This window comes from Lissotriton vulgaris, chromosome 8 (assembly GCF_964263255.1).
Source record: "Lissotriton vulgaris chromosome 8, aLisVul1.2, whole genome shotgun sequence".
In the NCBI taxonomy this organism is placed as follows: Eukaryota; Metazoa; Chordata; class Amphibia; order Caudata; family Salamandridae; genus Lissotriton; species Lissotriton vulgaris.
Genome location: NC_141696.1, coordinates 152,632,395 through 152,650,048, shown reverse-complemented (window position 1 = coordinate 152,650,048; position 17,654 = coordinate 152,632,395). Strand labels below are relative to the sequence as shown.

Here is a 17,654-nt window from a genome sequence, read left to right as displayed (position 1 = left end):
TCGGTTTGGGATGGGTGGGAGGTCAAAAGCAGGGAAAAGTATGTCGCCTTCTCTTCTAGTCTCCTCTTCTAGGCCTATCTGCCGTTCACTCACTCTGTCTTTGTTTCATTCTCTCCTTCCTCAACACCCCTTCTCACTCACTCGCTCTATCACTTGTGCTCTTTCCCCTTGCTCTGCATTTCATAGTGGAAACATCTCTTGAATGGAGCATTAGAAAATGAGGTTACATAAAATTAACAATCTACTTATTAGAAACCAAAAATATCACAAGACTGAATGTAACCCATTTCATTAATAAAAGGGACTTTTTAAGCACCCCCAAAAAAACACATAAAACACCACGAGTGCTAGAAGAATATTATACGAGCTTGAAGACAGAATTGGGCAAATTCATTTGCAGTTGAAACTGAAGTTTGTTACTTATTCAGATATTATATGCACTGCCAATTTTTAGCTGAGATTCTAAAAGAACTCAGAGACAAAATGGACTTAAAGTTTTGTCAGAAGTGGGATTCGAACCCACGCCTCCAGGAGAGACTGCGGCCTTAACGCAGCGCCTTAGACCACTCGGCCATCCTGAACACATTTTGCTTGATCATCAACAGAGAGGGAAAGATATTGTGAACCAAAAAAAGCACACATCTTAGGCCATGAGTGGCTAGAGCAAGAAAAAAACTCACTGCACTTTTCCAAGTAGACAACCATATAAGCCCATGTGAGGGAAATGATCTGATTTTTTCTCTCTCAAGAAAAAAGTAAAGTAAACACACAATTGTCAGAAGTGGGATTTGAACCCACGCCTCCATAAGAGACTACAACCTGAACGCAGCACCTTAGACCACTCGGCCATCCTGACTTGCATTTGTGGAACCTTCCACAGGCCAGACAGCCATGCAAGTGGGGTACCGAAAAGGCATGCCCTCAATTTATTTATCCTATTATAAGTACTTCCAACAGATCTTTGAACAATCCATAGAGAGCAGTACCTATGAAGAACTCTTTAGACCTTTAAGGCGTACAAAGAGAAAGTGCTATTCACCAGCCACTTGAACGGCCCAAAGCTGCTTTGAAATTGAGTCAACAGCCACCTCTTGGCTAGCTAAAGCAAATTCAACAAGGAATTTCAATGTCAAAACATAGGGTGGAATACGCAAATCTAAGCAGCCCCTGATCACAGCCCTGAGGAAATTGCCGTAAGTGTGCTGGAGTCCAACTGTCTACCAGATGCTAGGCATTCTTCCATATTTGCATGGCCTGTCTGGCCAGGGCATACAAGAGCATGACTCTTCCAGATGAGCTCTTACATGGGTCCTATGCTCACATAGTAAGGACTGCACTTTGTCAGCAAGACTTTATACAACCGAAATATATGAGAAACCTCAGCTCTCTTGACTAGATGAGGACGGAATCACATCCCAGGTGAAGACCAACAGATGCAACTTCCATCAGATGTTAACCTGAAAAAGGAGATTATATCTCCAAAAGTCATGTCAGAAGTGGGATTTGAACCCACGCCTCCAGAGGAGACTGCGGCCTAAACACAGCGCCTTAGACCACTCGGCCATCCTGACAGAGCAGAGACTTAAGAAATGTATAAAAGTCACTCAGAAATTTCTGCCTCCATGCAAGCCTGAAATAATTTAAACCTTCAAACACAAGGTGCAACTTTATCCACAGGACAATAAACACAGAAGATCACATGTGAAAGCATTTCATTTCACAGGTGTACAATTTTTATGCTTTTAGAATACCTCATACCTCTCACCAGCTATTTAGGGTCCTGTATCCTACTCACAAAATTACCTTGCCTGCGACCTCTCTCTCTACATAAACAACTACTGCACAGGAAGTAGGAAGGCAGAAGGTGGGGCATATTATGCAAATGTATGCTGTCAATGTGCCTTGCAGATTCATGCAGGATTTCTAGATCCTTGCTGGATACAAGAGAGCAGACCTTGTTTCAGATCAACTGTCCCTAGCAGGGAACGTCTGAGCACATGCAGTCTTTTGCTCTCTAGCCCCTGGCCTGGGACTCACCCTCACTGGCTGAGGCGTGAATTTCTGCGATACCAACGTTGCATAGATGGTACGTTTGTGGTCGGTTTGGGATGGGTGGAAGGTCAAAAGCAGGGAAAAGTATGTCGCCTTCACTTCTAGTCTCCTCTTCTAGGCCTACCTGCCGTTCACTCACTCTGTCTTTGTTTCATTCTCTCCTTCCTCAACACCCCTTCTCACTCACTCGCTCTATCACTTGGGCTCTTTCCCCTTGCTCTGCATTTCATAGTGGAAACATCTCTTGAATGGAGCATTAGAAAATGAGGTTACATAAAATGAACAATCTACTTATTGGAAACCAAAAATATCACAAGACTGAATGTAACCCATTTCATTAATAAAAGGGACTTTTTAAGCACTCCCCAAAAAACACATACAACACCACGAGTGCTAGAAGAATATTATACGAGCTTGAAGACAGAATTGGGCAAATTAATTTGCAGTTGAAACTGAAGTTTGTTACTTATTCAGATATTATATGCACTGCCAATTTTTAGCTGAGATTCTAAAAGAACTCAGAGACAAAATGGACTTAAAGTTTTGTCAGAAGTGGGATTCGAACCCACGCCTCCTGGAGAGACTGCAGCCTTAACGCAGCGCCTTAGACCACTTGGCCATCCTGACCACATGTTGCTTGATCATCTACAGAGAGGGAAAGATATTGTGAACCAAAAAAAGCACACATCTTAGGCCATGAGTGGCTAGAGCAAGAAAAAAACTCACTGCACTTTTCCAAGTAGACAACCATATAAGCCCATGTGAGGGAAATGATCTGATTTTTTCTGTCTCAAGAAAAAAGTAGAGTAAACACACAATTGTCAGAAGGGGGATTTGAACCCACGCCTCCAGAAGAGACTGCGACCTGAACGCAGCGCCTTAGACCACTCGGCCATCCTGACTTGCATTTCTGGAATCTTCCACAGGCCAGACAGCCATGCAAGTGGGGTACCAAAAAGGCATGCCCTCAATTTATTTATCCTATTATAAGTACTTCCAACAGATCTTTGAACAATCCATAGAGAGCAGTACCTATGAAGAACTCTTTAGACCTTTAAGGCGTACAAAGAGAAGTGCTTTTCACCAGCCACTTGAACAGCCCAAAGCTGCTTTGAAATTGAGTCAACAGCCACCTCTTGGCTAGCTAAAGCAAATTCAACAAGGAATTTCAATGTCACAACATAGGGTGGAATACGCAAATCTAAGCAGCCCCTGATCACAGCCCTGAGGAAATTGCCGTAAGTGTGCTGGAGTCCAACTGTCTACCAGATGCTAGGCATTCTTCCATATTCGCATGAACTGTCTGGCCAGGGCATACAAGAGCATGACTCTTCCAGATGAGCTCTTACATGGGTCCCATGCTCATATAGTAAGGACTGCACTTTGTCAGCAAGACTTTATACAACCGAAATATATGAGAAACCCCAGCTCTCTTGACTAGATGAGGACGGAATCACATCCCAGGTGAAGACCAACAGATGCAACTTCCATCAGATGTTAACCTGAAAAAGGAGATTATATCTCCAAAAGTCATGTCAGAAGTGGGATTCGAACCCACGCCTCCAGAGGAGACTGCAGCCTAAACACAGCACCTCAGACCACTCAGCCATCCTGACCACATGTTGCTTGATCATCTACAGAGAGGGAAAGATATTGTGAACCAAAAAAAGCACACATCTTAGGCCATGAGTGGCTAGAGCAAGAAAAAAACTCACTGCACTTTTCCAAGTAGACAACCATATAAGCCCATGTGAGGGAAATGATCTGATTTTTTTGTCTCTCAAGAAAAAAGTAGAGTAAACACACAATTGTCAGAAGTGGGATTTGAACCCACGTCTCCAGAAGAGACTGCGACCTGAACGCAGCGCCTTAGACCACTCGGCCATTCTGACTTGCATTTGTGGAACCTTCGACAGGCCAGACAGCCATGCAAGTGGGGTACCGAAAAGGCATGCCCTCAATTTATTTATCCTATTATAAGTACTTCCAACAGATCTTTGAACAATCCATAGAGAGCAGTACCTATGAAGAACTCTTTAGACCTTTAAGGCGTTCAAAGAGAAAGTGCTATTAACCAGCCACTTGAACGGCCCAAAGCAGCTTTGAAATTGAGTCAACAGGCACCTCTTGGCTAGCTAAAGCAAATTCAACAAGGAATTTCAATGTCACAACATAGGGTGGAATACGCAAATCTAAGCAGCCCCTGATCACAGCCCTGAGGAAATTGCCGTAAGTGTGCTGGAGTCCAACTGTCTACCAGATGCTAGGCATTCTTCCATATTTGCATGGCCTGTCTGGCCAGGGCATACAAGAGCATGACTCTTCCAGATGAGCTCTTACATGGGTCCTATGCTCATATAGTAAGGACTGCACTTTGTCAGCAAGACTTTATACAACCGAAATATATGAGAAACCCCAGCTCTCTTGACTAGATGAGGACGGAATCACATCCCAGGTGAAGACCAACAGATGCAACTTCCATCAGATGTTAACCTGAAAAAGGAGATTATATCTCCAAAAGGCATGTCAGAAGTGGGATTTGAACCCACGCCTCCAGAGGAGACTGCGGCCTAAACACAGCGCCTTAGACCACTTGGCCATCCTGACAGTGCAGAGTCTTAAGAAATGTATAAAAGTCACTCAGAAATTTCTGCCTCCATGCAAGCCTGAAATAATTTAAACCTTCAAACACAAGGTGCAACTTTATGCACAGGACAATAAACACAGAAGATCACATGCGAAAGCATTTCATTTCACAGGTGTACAATTTTTATGCTTTTAGAATATCTCATACCTCTCACCAGCTATTTAGGGTCCTGTATCCTACTCACAAAATTACCTTGCCTGCGACCTCTCTCTCTACACAAACAACTACTGCACAGGAAGTAGGAAGGCAGAAGGTGGGGCATATTATGCAAATGTATGCTGTCATTGTGCCTTGCAGATTCATGCAGGATTTCTAGATCCTTGCTGGATACAAGAGAGCAGACCTTGTTTCAGATCAACTGTCCCTAGCAGGGAACGTCTGAGCACATGCAGTCTTTTGCTCTCTAGCCCCTGGCCTGGGACTCACCCTCACTGGCTGAGGCGTGAATTTCTGCATACCAACGTTGCATAGATGGTACGTTTGTGGTCGGTTTGGGATGGGTGGGAGGTCAAAAGCAGGGAAAAGTATGTCGCCTTCACTTCTAGTCTCCTCTTCTAGGCCTACCTGCCGTTCACTCACTCTGAATTTGTTTAATTCTCTCCTTCCTCAACACCCCTTCTCACTCACTCGCTCTATCACTTGTGCTCTTTCCCCTTGCTCTGCATTTCATAGTGGAAACATCTCTTGAATGGAGCATTAGAAAATGAGGTTACATAAAATTAACAATCTACTTATTGGAAACCAAAAATATCACAAGACTGAATGTAACCCATTTCATTAATAAAAGGGACTTTTTAAGCACCCCCCAAAAAACACATAAAACACCACGAGTGCTAGAAGAATATTATACGAGCTTGAAGACAGAATTGGGCAAATTCATTTGCAGTTGAAACTGAAGTTTGTTACTTATTCAGATATTATATGCACTGCCAATTTTTAGCTGAGATTCTAAAAGAACTCAGAGACAAAATGGACTTAAATTTTTGTCAGAAGTGGGATTCGAACCCACGTCTCCAGGAGAGACTGCGGCCTTAACACAGCGCCTCAGACCACTCGGCCATCCTGACCACATGTTGCTTGATCATCTACAGAGAGGGAAAGATATTGTGAACCAAAAAAAGCACACATCTTAGGTCATGAGTGGCTAGAGCAAGAAAAAAACTCACTGCACTTTTCCAAGTAGACAACCATATAAGCCCATGTGAGGGAAATCATCTGATTTTTTCTCTCTCAAGAAAAAAGTAGAGTAAACACACAATTGTCAGAAGTGGGATTTGAACCCACGCCTCCAGAAGAGACTGCGACCTGAACGCAGCGCCTTAGACCACTCGGCCATCCTGACATGCATTTGTGGAACCTTCCACAGGCCAGACAGCCATGCAAGTGGGGTACCGAAAAGGCATGCCCTCAATTTATTTATCCTATTATATGTACTTCCAACAGATCTTTGAACAATCCATAGAGAGCAGTACCTATGAAGAACTCTTTAGACCTTTAAGGCGTACAAAGAGAAAGTGCTATTAATAAGCATGGGCGGAAAATCCGTTACGCTCGCGGATTTTGCGGATTTTTGGGAAATTCGCAATCCGCGAGATTTGCGAATTTCCCGCAAAATCCGCAAATTCGCACGCAGCGGATTTTTTTGGCGGCGCGCGGCGTTGGTGATACAATTTGTGCGGCGCGCGGCATTTATCATCGTTTGCCGAGTTGTTTTTCTCGATAGTTTGCGAGTGCTGCGCCATTTTGGATCTTGCTGTGTGATCCCGCGGGAATTGGCGAGCGCGATTACGTCATCGCGGCTTGCCAGCGCAAGTTTGTCAACGCGAGTACGGCGAGATCACGTCTCGCGGTACTTCGCAATTGCGAGATTTGAGATGCGGCGAGCGAAAATATAAAATTTGCAATTCTGCACAAGAAATCCACCAGCAAGCAGCATAAACCTTCTAGAAATGATGATTTTTATCTGAATAACTCCTTAGTTTGACATTTGCCTGCACTTTCTTAGCGAGGAGTCCATTTTGGGGAGGGGGGCAGGGGGGTGGGAGGAAGGAAGTGCCCCACAGTCTTCAACTTCCTGTTCCTGTTCAGCAGGCTCCTCCCAGTGCTTTGTCCATCTCCTGGTCACTTTTCATTTGGGTCTGGAGCTGGAAGGATTACTTTTTGTGGATGCTGCTGGATATTTGGATTTGAGGCCTTTTTGACTTTCTTTGGATCACTGTTGGATTAGAAATTTTACAAGTAAGTTTGTTTTGGGCATTACAGTTGCTGCAATTAAAATTTTGGAATTTTCGATTTTTGGGCTGTTTTGGGGCCTTTTGCCCAGGGGTACTCAGTGGTGGGTGGACTGAGTCTTTCTGTGGGTTGTCTTGAACTTAAACATCATGGAGGCCATGGATGGATTGGGATTGTGCTGATTTTTCAGTGATTTTCGTTTTTTGGGGCTGTACTTGTGGCCTTTTCACCAGGGGTATTTGAGTGTAGCATGGGCCTAGTCTTTCTGTAGGTTGTCTTGAATTTAAACATCATGGAGGGCACGGATGGAATGGGATTGTGCTGATTTTTCAGTGATTTTCGTTTTTTGGGCCTGTACTTGTGGCCTTTTCACCAGGGGTATTTGAGTCGAGCATGGGCCTGGTCTTTCTGTGGGCTGTCTTGAACTTAAACATCATGGAGGGCATGGATGGAATGGGATTGTGCTGATTTTGCAGTGTTTTTCGATTTTTGGGGGTGTTCATGGGGAGGGACAGGCCATGTGGCTGGTGGCCATTTTGAGTGCAGCTACAGGCACTGGCCATGTGCTGGCAGGCAAGTGGCCATTTTGAATGCAGGCTTTGTTGTTAGGCCTCCAACCATTTTGCCTACTTTTCAACCTTTATTTATGCCCAGGGGTAGTGAGTCTTGCATGGGCCTAGTCTTTCTGTGGGTTGTCTTGAATTTAAACATCATGGAGGCCATGGATGGAATGGGATTGTGCTGATTTTGCAGTGTTTTTCGATTTTTGGGGGTGTTCATGGGGAGGGACAGGCCATGTGGCTGGTGGCCATTTTGAGTGCAGCTACAGGCACTGGCCATGTGCTGGCAGGCAAGTGGACATTTTGAATGCAGGCTTTGTTGTTAGGCCTCCAACCATTTTGCCTACTTTTCAACCTTTATTTATGCCCAGGGGTAGTGAGTCTTGCATGGGCCTAGTCTTTCTGTGGGTTGTCTTGAATTTAAACATCATGGAGGCCATGGATGGAATGGGATTGTGCTGCTTTTTCAGTGATTTTCGTTTTTTGGGCCTGTACTTGTGGCCTTTTCACCAGGGGTATTTGAGTCTAGCATGGGCCTAGTCTTTCTGTGGGCTGTCTTGAACTTAAACATCATGGAGGGCATGGGTGGAATGGGATTGTGCTGATTTTGCAGTGTTTTTCGATTTTTGGGGGTGTTCATGGGGAGGGACAGGCCATGTGGCTGGTGGCCATTTTGAGTGCAGCTACAGGCACTGGCCATGTGCTGGCAGGCAAGTGGCCATTTTGAATGCAGGCTTTGTTGTTAGGCCTCCAACCATTTTGCCTACTTTTCAACCTTTATTTATGCCCAGGGGTAGTGAGTCTTGCATGGGCCTAGTCTTTCTGTGGGTTGTCTTGAATTTAAACATCATGGAGGCCATGGATGGAATGGGATTGTGCTGATTTTTCAGTGCTTTTCGTTTTTTGGGCCTGTACTTGTGGCCTTTTCACCAGGGGTATTTGAGTCTAGCATGGGCCTAGTCTTTCTGTGGGCTGTCTTGAACTTAAACATCATGGAGGGCATGGATGGAATGGGATTGTGCTGATTTTGCAGTGTTTTTCGATTTTTGGGGGTGTTCATGGGGAGGGACAGGCCATGTGGCTGGTGGCCATTTTGAGTGCAGCTACAAGCACTGGCCATGTGCTGGCAGGCAAGTGGCCATTTTGAATGCAGGCTTTGTTGTTAGGCCTCCAACCATTTTGCCTACTTTTCAACCTTTATTTATGCCCAGGGGTAGTGAGTCTTGCATGGGCCTAGTCTTTCTGTGGGTTGTCTTGAATTTAAACATCATGGAGGCCATGGATGGAATGGGATTGTGCTGATTTTTCAGTGATTTTCGTTTTTTGGGCCTGTACTTGTGGCCTTTTCACCAGGGGTATTTGAGTCTAGCATGGGCCTAGTCTTTCTGTGGGCTGTCTTGAACTTAAACATCATGGAGGGCATGGATGGAATGGGATTGTGCTGATTTTGCAGTGTTTTTCGATTTTTGGGGGTGTTCATGGGGAGGGACAGGCCATGTGGCTGGTGGCCATTTTGAGTGCAGCTACAGGCACTGGCCATGTGCTGGCAGGCAAGTGGCCATTTTGAATGCAGGCTTTGTTGTTAGGCCTCCAACCATTTTGCCTACTTTTCAACCTTTATTTATGCCCAGGGGTAGTGAGTCTAGCATGGGCCTAGTCTTTCTGTGGGCTGTCTTGAACTTAAACATCATGGAGGGCATGGATGGAATGGGATTGTGCTGATTTTGCAGTGTTTTTCGATTTTTGGGGGTGTTCATGGGGAGGGACAGGCCATGTGGCTGGTGGCCATTTTGAGTGCAGCTACAGGCACTGGCCATGTGCTGGCAGGCAAGTGGCCATTTTTAATGCAGGCTTTGTTGTTAGGCCTCCAACCATTTTGCCTACTTTTCAACCTTTATTTATGCCCAGGGGTAGTGAGTCTTGCATGGGCCTAGTCTTTCTGTGGGTTGTCTTGAATTTAAACATTATGGAGGGCATGGATGGATTGGGATTGTGCTGATTTTGCAGTGTTTTTCGATTTTTTTGTGCTGTATAACTGAACTGATGTTCCTCTGTGTTAGAACCGGCTGTCTCTAGTTGGCAGAGGTATACACTACTGACAAATAGGGACACTCCTTTTCTAGTTAGGGCAAGGGGATCACACCCTTCGATAACCCCCGCTCACCCCCTTGGTAGCTTGGCAGAGCAGAACAGGCTTATCTCAGAGGCTGTGTGTTAAGCAATTATGACCACATACAGTAATACAGTGAATACACTACAAATGGACACGACACCGTGGTATTATAAAAATAAGTATTTTTATATAAGACTTAGCACAAGACCAAATAACGGCAAAACTGTACACAATCGGAATAAATACGTTCGGGAAGGAAAAAGGATAGTTCAAAGGTAGTTTCTTCTTTAGCACAAAAGTCTTTAGTATCAAGCAATTCTTCTTCTTGGGAACACAGTTCTTAGCAACAGGGTAACTCACACGGGAGCTACACAACGCTGGGGCAAAGGTAATCCACAGGTTCGGCGTCGACCGCGAGGAGCGCTGCGTCGGGCCTGGAGTCACACGGACCCCCAACAACACAGTACCTTAGGAAAATGAAGCACACGATGATCAGCGGCGTCGAGCAATCCGGCGTCGCGTCTTCGGTGTCGATCAGGCCTCAGCAGGCGTTGTCGATGATGCAGTTGCACAGAGTGAGCAGCGCTCACGGCGTCGAAGGGCACACGGTTGATGCGATCAGCAGCGGGGCAGACACGAGGTCCTCTGGAGCTAGAGCCGTACTCCTACTCACTGGCGTTGCTGCTGGCGTCGGTTGGGCCCAGCGTCCGGTCGTCGTGATGCTGTTCTTTTCAGAGGTGCTGGATTCAAACTTCCAGCGGATAGCACTTTTTAGCAGGTGAAGTCTTTTGGCCCTGTGACTTCGGCAGGAGACTGGCACTCTTCCAGTCCTTGGAGATTTTCTTAGCAAGCGTGAGAGTACACACCCAGTTCCTCTCTCCTGGTTCCTTGGCAAAAATAAAGAAGCACTGCAGGATTCCCCCAACAACAGCACACTGGCAGAAGGGGTAAGCAGTCCTTTAGATCAGCAGGCTTCTTGTCCTTGGTTACAGGGTTCCTTGTCAGAAGTGATCTGATTTCCTAGTTCAGGGGTCCTCCTCTTATACCCCTTTTCGTCTTTGATCCCTTTGTCTACGCCGGGGATTTCCCAACACCCTGGGTCTGTGGTGGGTGGAGCTAGGCAGTAGCACCTGGCCTATTCATTGAGCCGGGCCGGGTCCTCAGACGCCCCGCAGGAGGTGGAGCCAGCATTGACACTGGCAGGAGCAGAGCTATCGCCCTCCTGGCAGGAGGTGGGGCCAGGATCATCCATGGCAGGTACAGAGCCATCCGTCGCTCGGCAGGAGGTGGAGCCAGCATTGTATCAGGCAAGGCAGGCTATCAACAACTACTCTCCCCCTACTCTCAACGTAATGTCCCACTCATCCCACACTGACTCATCCAGACCTCTTGGAGCCACCCAGCTCCTGTCACACACACGCAAGACCAGCAGAGACCAGATATGGTTAGACAAGAAAATAGATACTTTCTAAAAGTACTACTTTCGAACCCAGAGTCCAAAAACCATCCATACCAACGGATGCGTAATTAAACCCCGAGTTCAGGGATACCAAACTCGACATTGCACCATGCTCCCCGAGCCAGCTAGGATTATAGTGTTAATAATCCCGGCGGCCCATTCTATCCAACGGAGAGCAGGCTACCTCGCAATAGTGAAGCCCTAAGATGGCGGCACTTCACTATCAGGACATGCCAACTTGGTCAGGCTTGTCCTACCTTACACTTACAATGCACCCTGCCCATGGGCCTACCATAGGGGTGACTAACATGAAGTTAAGGGAAGGTTGGAGGGGCTGGCAGGTAGGTATACCTGCGCAGCCGACGTGACAGTGCAGGACTGCACGTGGGTCTCGCAATGACCGACCCGTAGACATTCTTTTACAAGGCCGCTCCTGTGGGTGGCACAACACGTGCTGCAAGCCCACGAGCGGTATTCGTATTTACAAGCCCCGGCACTCCTGGTGCACTAGACTAGGGACTGACAGTAAACCAGATAAGCCAAACATGGATACAATAGATACATTATTTTAACATAGGGAGCACTTGCGCTATGGCACTGATCAGCAGTGACACGGCGCCCAAAGCATATACCAGCAAAACATCGTAACACAGTAGAGGCAAACAGAAAAAATGGAGGAGAGACGCAAGCCAATGATGTCAGGTCTAACACTCTGTCTTCCATTTTTTTTAGGTGCACAAGACTCAAGAGAACCACCAGTGCCAGGAAGAAGTCCTGCAGCGGTGTGTGTGTGCAGCATAACGTCACGCGACGTCACGTCTGGCCTCAGACAACTCTACAATTCATGCAACTGCGGCCTGCTGTCTGACCTGCTCTGAAGAAGATGGCCCCAAAGAAAGGTCTCCGTAGCTCCTCTAGCAAGAAAGTTGCTAGTAAGGAGCAGAAGAAGCAAGTTACCAAGGAGGCTGGTGTGCCACCCGCCACGTTTTTTGGGAGAAAAAAAAAAAGTACACCTGCAGCAGCAGGATCTGCTGGGGACCAAGCTGGGAGCAGCACCCCTGCTCCATTGGGTTCAGTGCCTCCACCACCACGCCAACTTAAGTCAAAGCCCTTGAGTGCTTCAGAGGCAGTCAGTGTACTTCTCCAATCACCATCGACCAGTGATGTTGGCTCATCGCAAGAAAGTAGCAGCAATGTCCCTGAATCAACACAGGTTGTTGTAACTCATCTGACAAGTGTTGAACAACCACAGCCGCAACAACAACACCATGTGCAAGTACACGCCCAAGTACATGTGGAAGGAGAGGCAGCAAAAGGAGATGCGCAAGCAAAGGTGCATGGAGGTTCACAAGTGCCCACAATAGTTCTTCCTCCCGAAATAGGGGCACATCAGGAAATCGACAATGAAGCCGAGGTATCATTGGAAGCCACTCCTCCTGATGATCATTCATTGTCTTCCACATCCCTAGCAAGGAAAAGATCAAGGGGGGTGTCTACATCTTCTTCAAGCCCACCTCGTTCTGATGCAAGTGATCTGTCTTGGGAACCACAACTGCGGTCTGACAGTGAGGCACACCATGATCTGACACCGGTACCTAAGCGTGAAAGGAAGGTCGTCCAAAAACTCAAACCTATGGAGTGTGATGAGGCTCAACAAGAAGTGACAGATACTGCTGGTGATGAAGCCTCTCACGATGACGACGAGCCAGTCATCACAAAGGTCACTGCAGCCCCACCGGGCATGCAGCAAAGAGACATTTTGACCCTATCCCGAGAAGCTGCTGAGCGTGATGATGATGTCGGCGAGGAGGCAATGGAAATGGAATCATTAGATTTGGAGTTAAGTAGTACACCAAAACCTACCGCTTCCATATTTCTTCCTCGCAAGAAGGTACCCACCTCGTCCTCGACCTCAATTCGTGGTGGTGAAAGTGCAAAACGTACTGAAGTTCGGCAATCCACATCCTCCACTTCATCTGGCATTAGCAGCAGGACCACCACCACCAGTATCGCCGCCTCCTCCGGCCCCCAAAGACATTTCAAGTCTCCAGTTTGGGACTTCTTTAGTGTTTGCCCAAAAATGGAAAACGTAGCCATTTGTAGCCTTTGTAAGGTTCGAGTTGGTCGTGGTAAGCTTGGTTCTAACTATGGTACCGGAGGCCAGAGAGGTCATCTTAAGAGAACGCACCCTGTCCAATGGCTTCCGCACCTAGAGGCGTTTATGCAAGCCAGAATTGCACGTAATGAAAACGTTGATTTTTCATCTGATGATGACGAGGAGGAAGAAGACGATTCAAACACTTCACTTACACCCAGTACCCCTGTCAGCAGCACACCCCATGTGAGCCACACTAAGAGTGTGGGAGAGAGTGAGACATCAATGCGGAAAAGTTCATCAGCGAGCGTAACTGGGTCGAAGAGATCATCATCATCCCGTAAATCCTTGGTCCAGGGCAACATTAAAAAGATGTTGTTTACAGAAGCGCAATATGAACGCAACCACCCAATGACGCGTCTGTATAACACTAAGCTGGCTAAAATGCTAGCTCTGGACCTTCTCCCTTTTTCTTTTGTAGAAGGGGTTGGTTTTCTAGAATTAGTGGCAGCGCTCTGCCCTAAATGGAAGGTTCCTAGCCGGTTCTATTTTGCCCGAGTTGCGGTTCCAGCACTACATGAAGATGTTCTGAAGGTGATTGGGGCAGCTTTGCAGAAGAGTGCTGTTCACACTATACATCTGACAACAGACATGTGGACCAGTGGCGCAGGCGCTGATTACATGTGCATCACTGCACACTGGGTCTCTTTTTCAGGGGCTAAAGCAAAGCTAAACGCAGGTGTTGACACGGACATTGTTTTTAAAAACATGCAACACTAGCCATGTTTGGTTTGGAGAAACGTCACACAGCAGAAAACATTTTGGATGTCTTTAACACAAAGGTCCTTAACTGGCTGTCCCCACTAAAACGCCAGGTTGGTTATGTTTCCACGGACAATGGCGCCAATATAGTTAAGGCCATGAGGGACGGTTACTATTTCAGAGTGCCGTGTTTGGCGCACTGTATAAACCTGGTTGTCCAAAAATTCTTGGCTAATAAAGCCAGTGCAGCGTGCAGTGTATTGGACACCTGCCGAAAAATGTGCAAGCATTTCAGCCATTCTTTTAAGGCCCGGAAGCAGCTGAGGAGCCTGCTATATCAACGTAAAATGCCAGTGAAAGCACTCATCCAGGAGGTGGTAACACGTTGGAACTCAACCTTCTACATGCTTGAGCGTCTGTATGAGCAGTATATGGAACTCGATCAATATTTCCTTACAGAGGGTACAGAGGAGCTGAGGATGGGTGGGCCGCAATGGAACATAGTTCAAGGCCTGACACGCATGCTTCGTCCTTTTGAGTTCTTCACGCGTGCAGTCAGCAAGGAGGACTCTAATTTGGGAAAAGCTATCCCATTGTTGTACATGCTGGAGGACCAACTGAAGGAGGTGTGTTCTGTGTTTGAAAAAGATGACAAAAACCAAGACTCTTTGCTTCTGGCTGAGCAATTATTAGAGCTCCTACAAGGTGATGAACGTCTTAAAAAGATCCACTCAGAACAGCATTACATTTGTGCTACTATTCTGGATCCACGCTACAAAAAGGCGCTGGCAGGCCAAGCATTCTTTCCTTTTGATGATGAACATGTTCCAAAGTACAAACGTTGGCTAGCCTTGTCAGCCAAGAAGTTTGAAACAGAACGGCTGAAAATTGAAGGAAATGGCAGTACATCAGCAGGCCATCCCCAGTCAAAACAATCCACTTCTGCACCTGTGGCTGTGGCACAAGTGACCTCTCAGCCATTAAAGACACCGGCAACCGGATCATCTGCACGAGACACAACAGAAACATTGGAGGCTGAAGAGGATTGGCTAGCTCTGCGTGGGTTTGGTTCTCAAAAGGTCAGAGGCACAGCAAGAGCTAAGCAAAGTGGAGGAACCTTGGAAGAGGACCTTGAGTCGATGGTGAAGGACTATCTGAATGACTCAACAGAGGTCTATGTTAATTCTGACCCATTGGCGTATTGGCATGGGAAAAAAGAATTGTGGCCACAGCTCACCAACCTGGCTTTAAACTACTTGTCTTGCCCACTCGCAAGCGTGTCTTCTGAACGGGTTTTCAGTGCTGCTGGTGGCATTGTAACTCCCAAACAGAGCCGCCTCTCGCCCAAAAATGTGGAGAGGTTAACAATGATCAAGATGAATCAGCACCTCATACCACCAGATTTCAGAGTACGAGAAAGCGTGCCGGATGAAGAGGAGGTGGCCAGCAACATAGATGAGGGAATTTCTACTCTGTCAGGTGACACTGAGCTCACCCTGCCTGAATTCGCAGAGTATGATGACGAAGCCTTATTCTTATTCCTGGACCGTGATACCGAGCCCTGAAAATGAGACAACGAATCAATAACTTTCTTTTTCGTCCCTATTCACTTTTATTCCTGTCTGTCTGTCTTTCTTTGTTGTGCACAGTTAATATATTACAAACTTTAATCAGATAATCACAAAATCAAGCCCATCAGCAGAACTGTCTTCACTGGTTTGCTAATTGATTTGAAGTTGCCGCAGTCTGCATTCCTCAGGTTCACAATTTCAGAAGAACATGCTCCTCTATCCTCCTCCTCCAGACTCCTATTTCCATCAAACCAGAGGGCTGGTTTACGCCCAATGAAGAAAGACTCAGCACTTGTGGGGGTGTTGTTGTACCTCTTTGCAGGTGAGTTGACGGCTCTGGGGCCATTGCTGGGAAGCTCTAATACCGGATAAAAGTGTTTTGGACCAAATCCCAGGCGGAAAATTATTTGTGTTTTTGATGACTTGCTTGCCTTTGAGGTGCTCTTAGGGGGGCTTCCTGGTGTTTGCGGGTGAGTTTCGTGGTCTGGGAGCACTGCTGGGACACTCTAATCTTGATTGCATTTGCTTTTCAGGAAATCCGTCGTGGCAACCCCGACTTATGGCCTAGCTACGCAGCGCGTTTGGACCGAAGGCCGAGAAATATTGCAAGTATGAGATTTTGCTTTTGGCCTGTTTGGGGGTGTTATGCTTCTTGGCGGGTGGGTTGGCGGGTCTTGGGGCATTCCTGGGAAGGTCTAATACCGGGTAGAAGTGGTTGGGACAAAATCCAGGCCGATTTTTTTTTTGGCTATTTCTGACATTTTGCTCAATGTGGCCTTTTCGGGGGCCTGTTTGGGGGGCTTCCTGGTGTTTGTGGGTGAGTTTCGGGGTCTGGGAGCACTGCTGGGACACTCTAATCTTGATTGCATTTGCTTTTCAGGAAATCCGTCGTGGCAACCCCGACTTATGGCCTAGCTACGCAGCGCGTTTGGACCGAAGGCCGAGAAATATTGCAAGTATGAGATTTTGCTTTTGGCCTGTTTGGGGGTGTTATGCTTCTTGGCGGGTGGGTTGGCGGGTCTTGGGGCATTCCTGGGATGGTCTAATACCGGGTAGAAGTGGTTGGGACAAAATCCAGGCCGAATTTTTTTTGGCTATTTCTGACATTTTGCTCAATGTGGCCTTTTCGGGGGCCTGTTTGGGGGGCTTCCTGGTGTTTGTGGGTGAGTTTCGGGGTCTGGGAGCACTGCTGGGACACTCTAATCTTGATTGCATTTGCTTTTCAGGAAATCCGTCGTGGCAACCCCGACTTATGGCCTAGCTACGCAGCGCGTTTGGACCGAAGGCCGAGAAATATTGCAAGTATGAGATTTTGCTTTTGGCCTGTTTGGGGGTGTTATGCTTCTTGGCGGGTGGGTTGGCGGGTCTTGGGGCATTCCTGGGATGGTCTAATACTGGGTAGAAGTGGTTGGGACAAAATCCAGGCCGAATTTTTTTTGGCTATTTCTGACATTTTGCTCAATGTGGCCTTTTCGGGGGCCTGTTTGGGGGGCTTCCTGGTGTTTGTGGGTGAGTTTCGGGGTCTGGGAGCACTGCTGGGACACTCTAATCTTGATTGCATTTGCTTTTCAGGAAATCCGTCGTGGCAACCCCGACTTATGGCCTAGCTACGCAGCGCGTTTGGACCGAAGGCCGAGAAATATTGCAAGTATGAGATTTTGCTTTTGGCCTGTTTGGGGGTGTTATGCTTCTTGGCGGGTGGGTTGGCGGGTCTTGGGGCATTCCTGGGAAGGTCTAATACCGGGTAGAAGTGGTTGGGACAAAATCCAGGCGGAAAAGCCTTTTGGCACTTTTTGTAACTTAGGGTTCGTTAGGGTTAGCCCTAGCAGCAGGATTGCATGTGTTTCGGGGTGTTCTAGATTTTTGCAACTGAGTTCTGGGGTCTTAGAGCACTCGTGAGAATGTGTAATTTTGGTTGCAAGTCATTTGAAGAAAATCCATGGTGGGAAAGGGGGGATTTGGCATAGTTAAAGAAAGCCTTTGCCACTATTCTTAACTTAGGGTTCGTTAGGGTTAGCAGTATTTCTATTGCATGTGTTTGAGTGGGGGGGATTTCGAGTCTTGGAGCGATGCTGGCTATGGCTACTTTTGCTTGGTTGCTTGCAAGTGGTTTGAATGCAATCCACGGTGGGTAAGGGGTAATTAGGAAGGGGGTACTTCGGC

At 47.0% G+C, this 17,654-nt stretch overlaps 5 non-coding genes across 5 annotated transcripts; all 5 read right to left on the bottom strand.

The window, feature by feature from the left end:
- Nucleotides 1–498: 498 nt before the first annotated feature.
- TRNAL-AAG (transfer RNA leucine (anticodon AAG)) lies at nt 499–582 on the bottom strand. The gene has a single exon. It is a non-coding gene; the product is annotated as a tRNA-Leu (tRNA).
- Nucleotides 583–1,488: 906 nt separating this feature from the next.
- Nucleotides 1,489–1,571, bottom strand: TRNAL-UAG (transfer RNA leucine (anticodon UAG)). Its single transcript has one exon. It is a non-coding gene; the product is annotated as a tRNA-Leu (tRNA).
- Nucleotides 1,572–3,861: 2,290 nt separating this feature from the next.
- Nucleotides 3,862–3,944, bottom strand: TRNAL-CAG (transfer RNA leucine (anticodon CAG)). The gene has a single exon. It is a non-coding gene; the product is annotated as a tRNA-Leu (tRNA).
- Nucleotides 3,945–4,576: 632 nt separating this feature from the next.
- On the bottom strand, nt 4,577–4,659 carry TRNAL-UAG (transfer RNA leucine (anticodon UAG)). The gene has a single exon. It is a non-coding gene; the product is annotated as a tRNA-Leu (tRNA).
- Nucleotides 4,660–5,958: 1,299 nt separating this feature from the next.
- Nucleotides 5,959–6,041, bottom strand: TRNAL-CAG (transfer RNA leucine (anticodon CAG)). Its single transcript has one exon. It is a non-coding gene; the product is annotated as a tRNA-Leu (tRNA).
- Nucleotides 6,042–17,654: the final 11,613 nt, after the last annotated feature.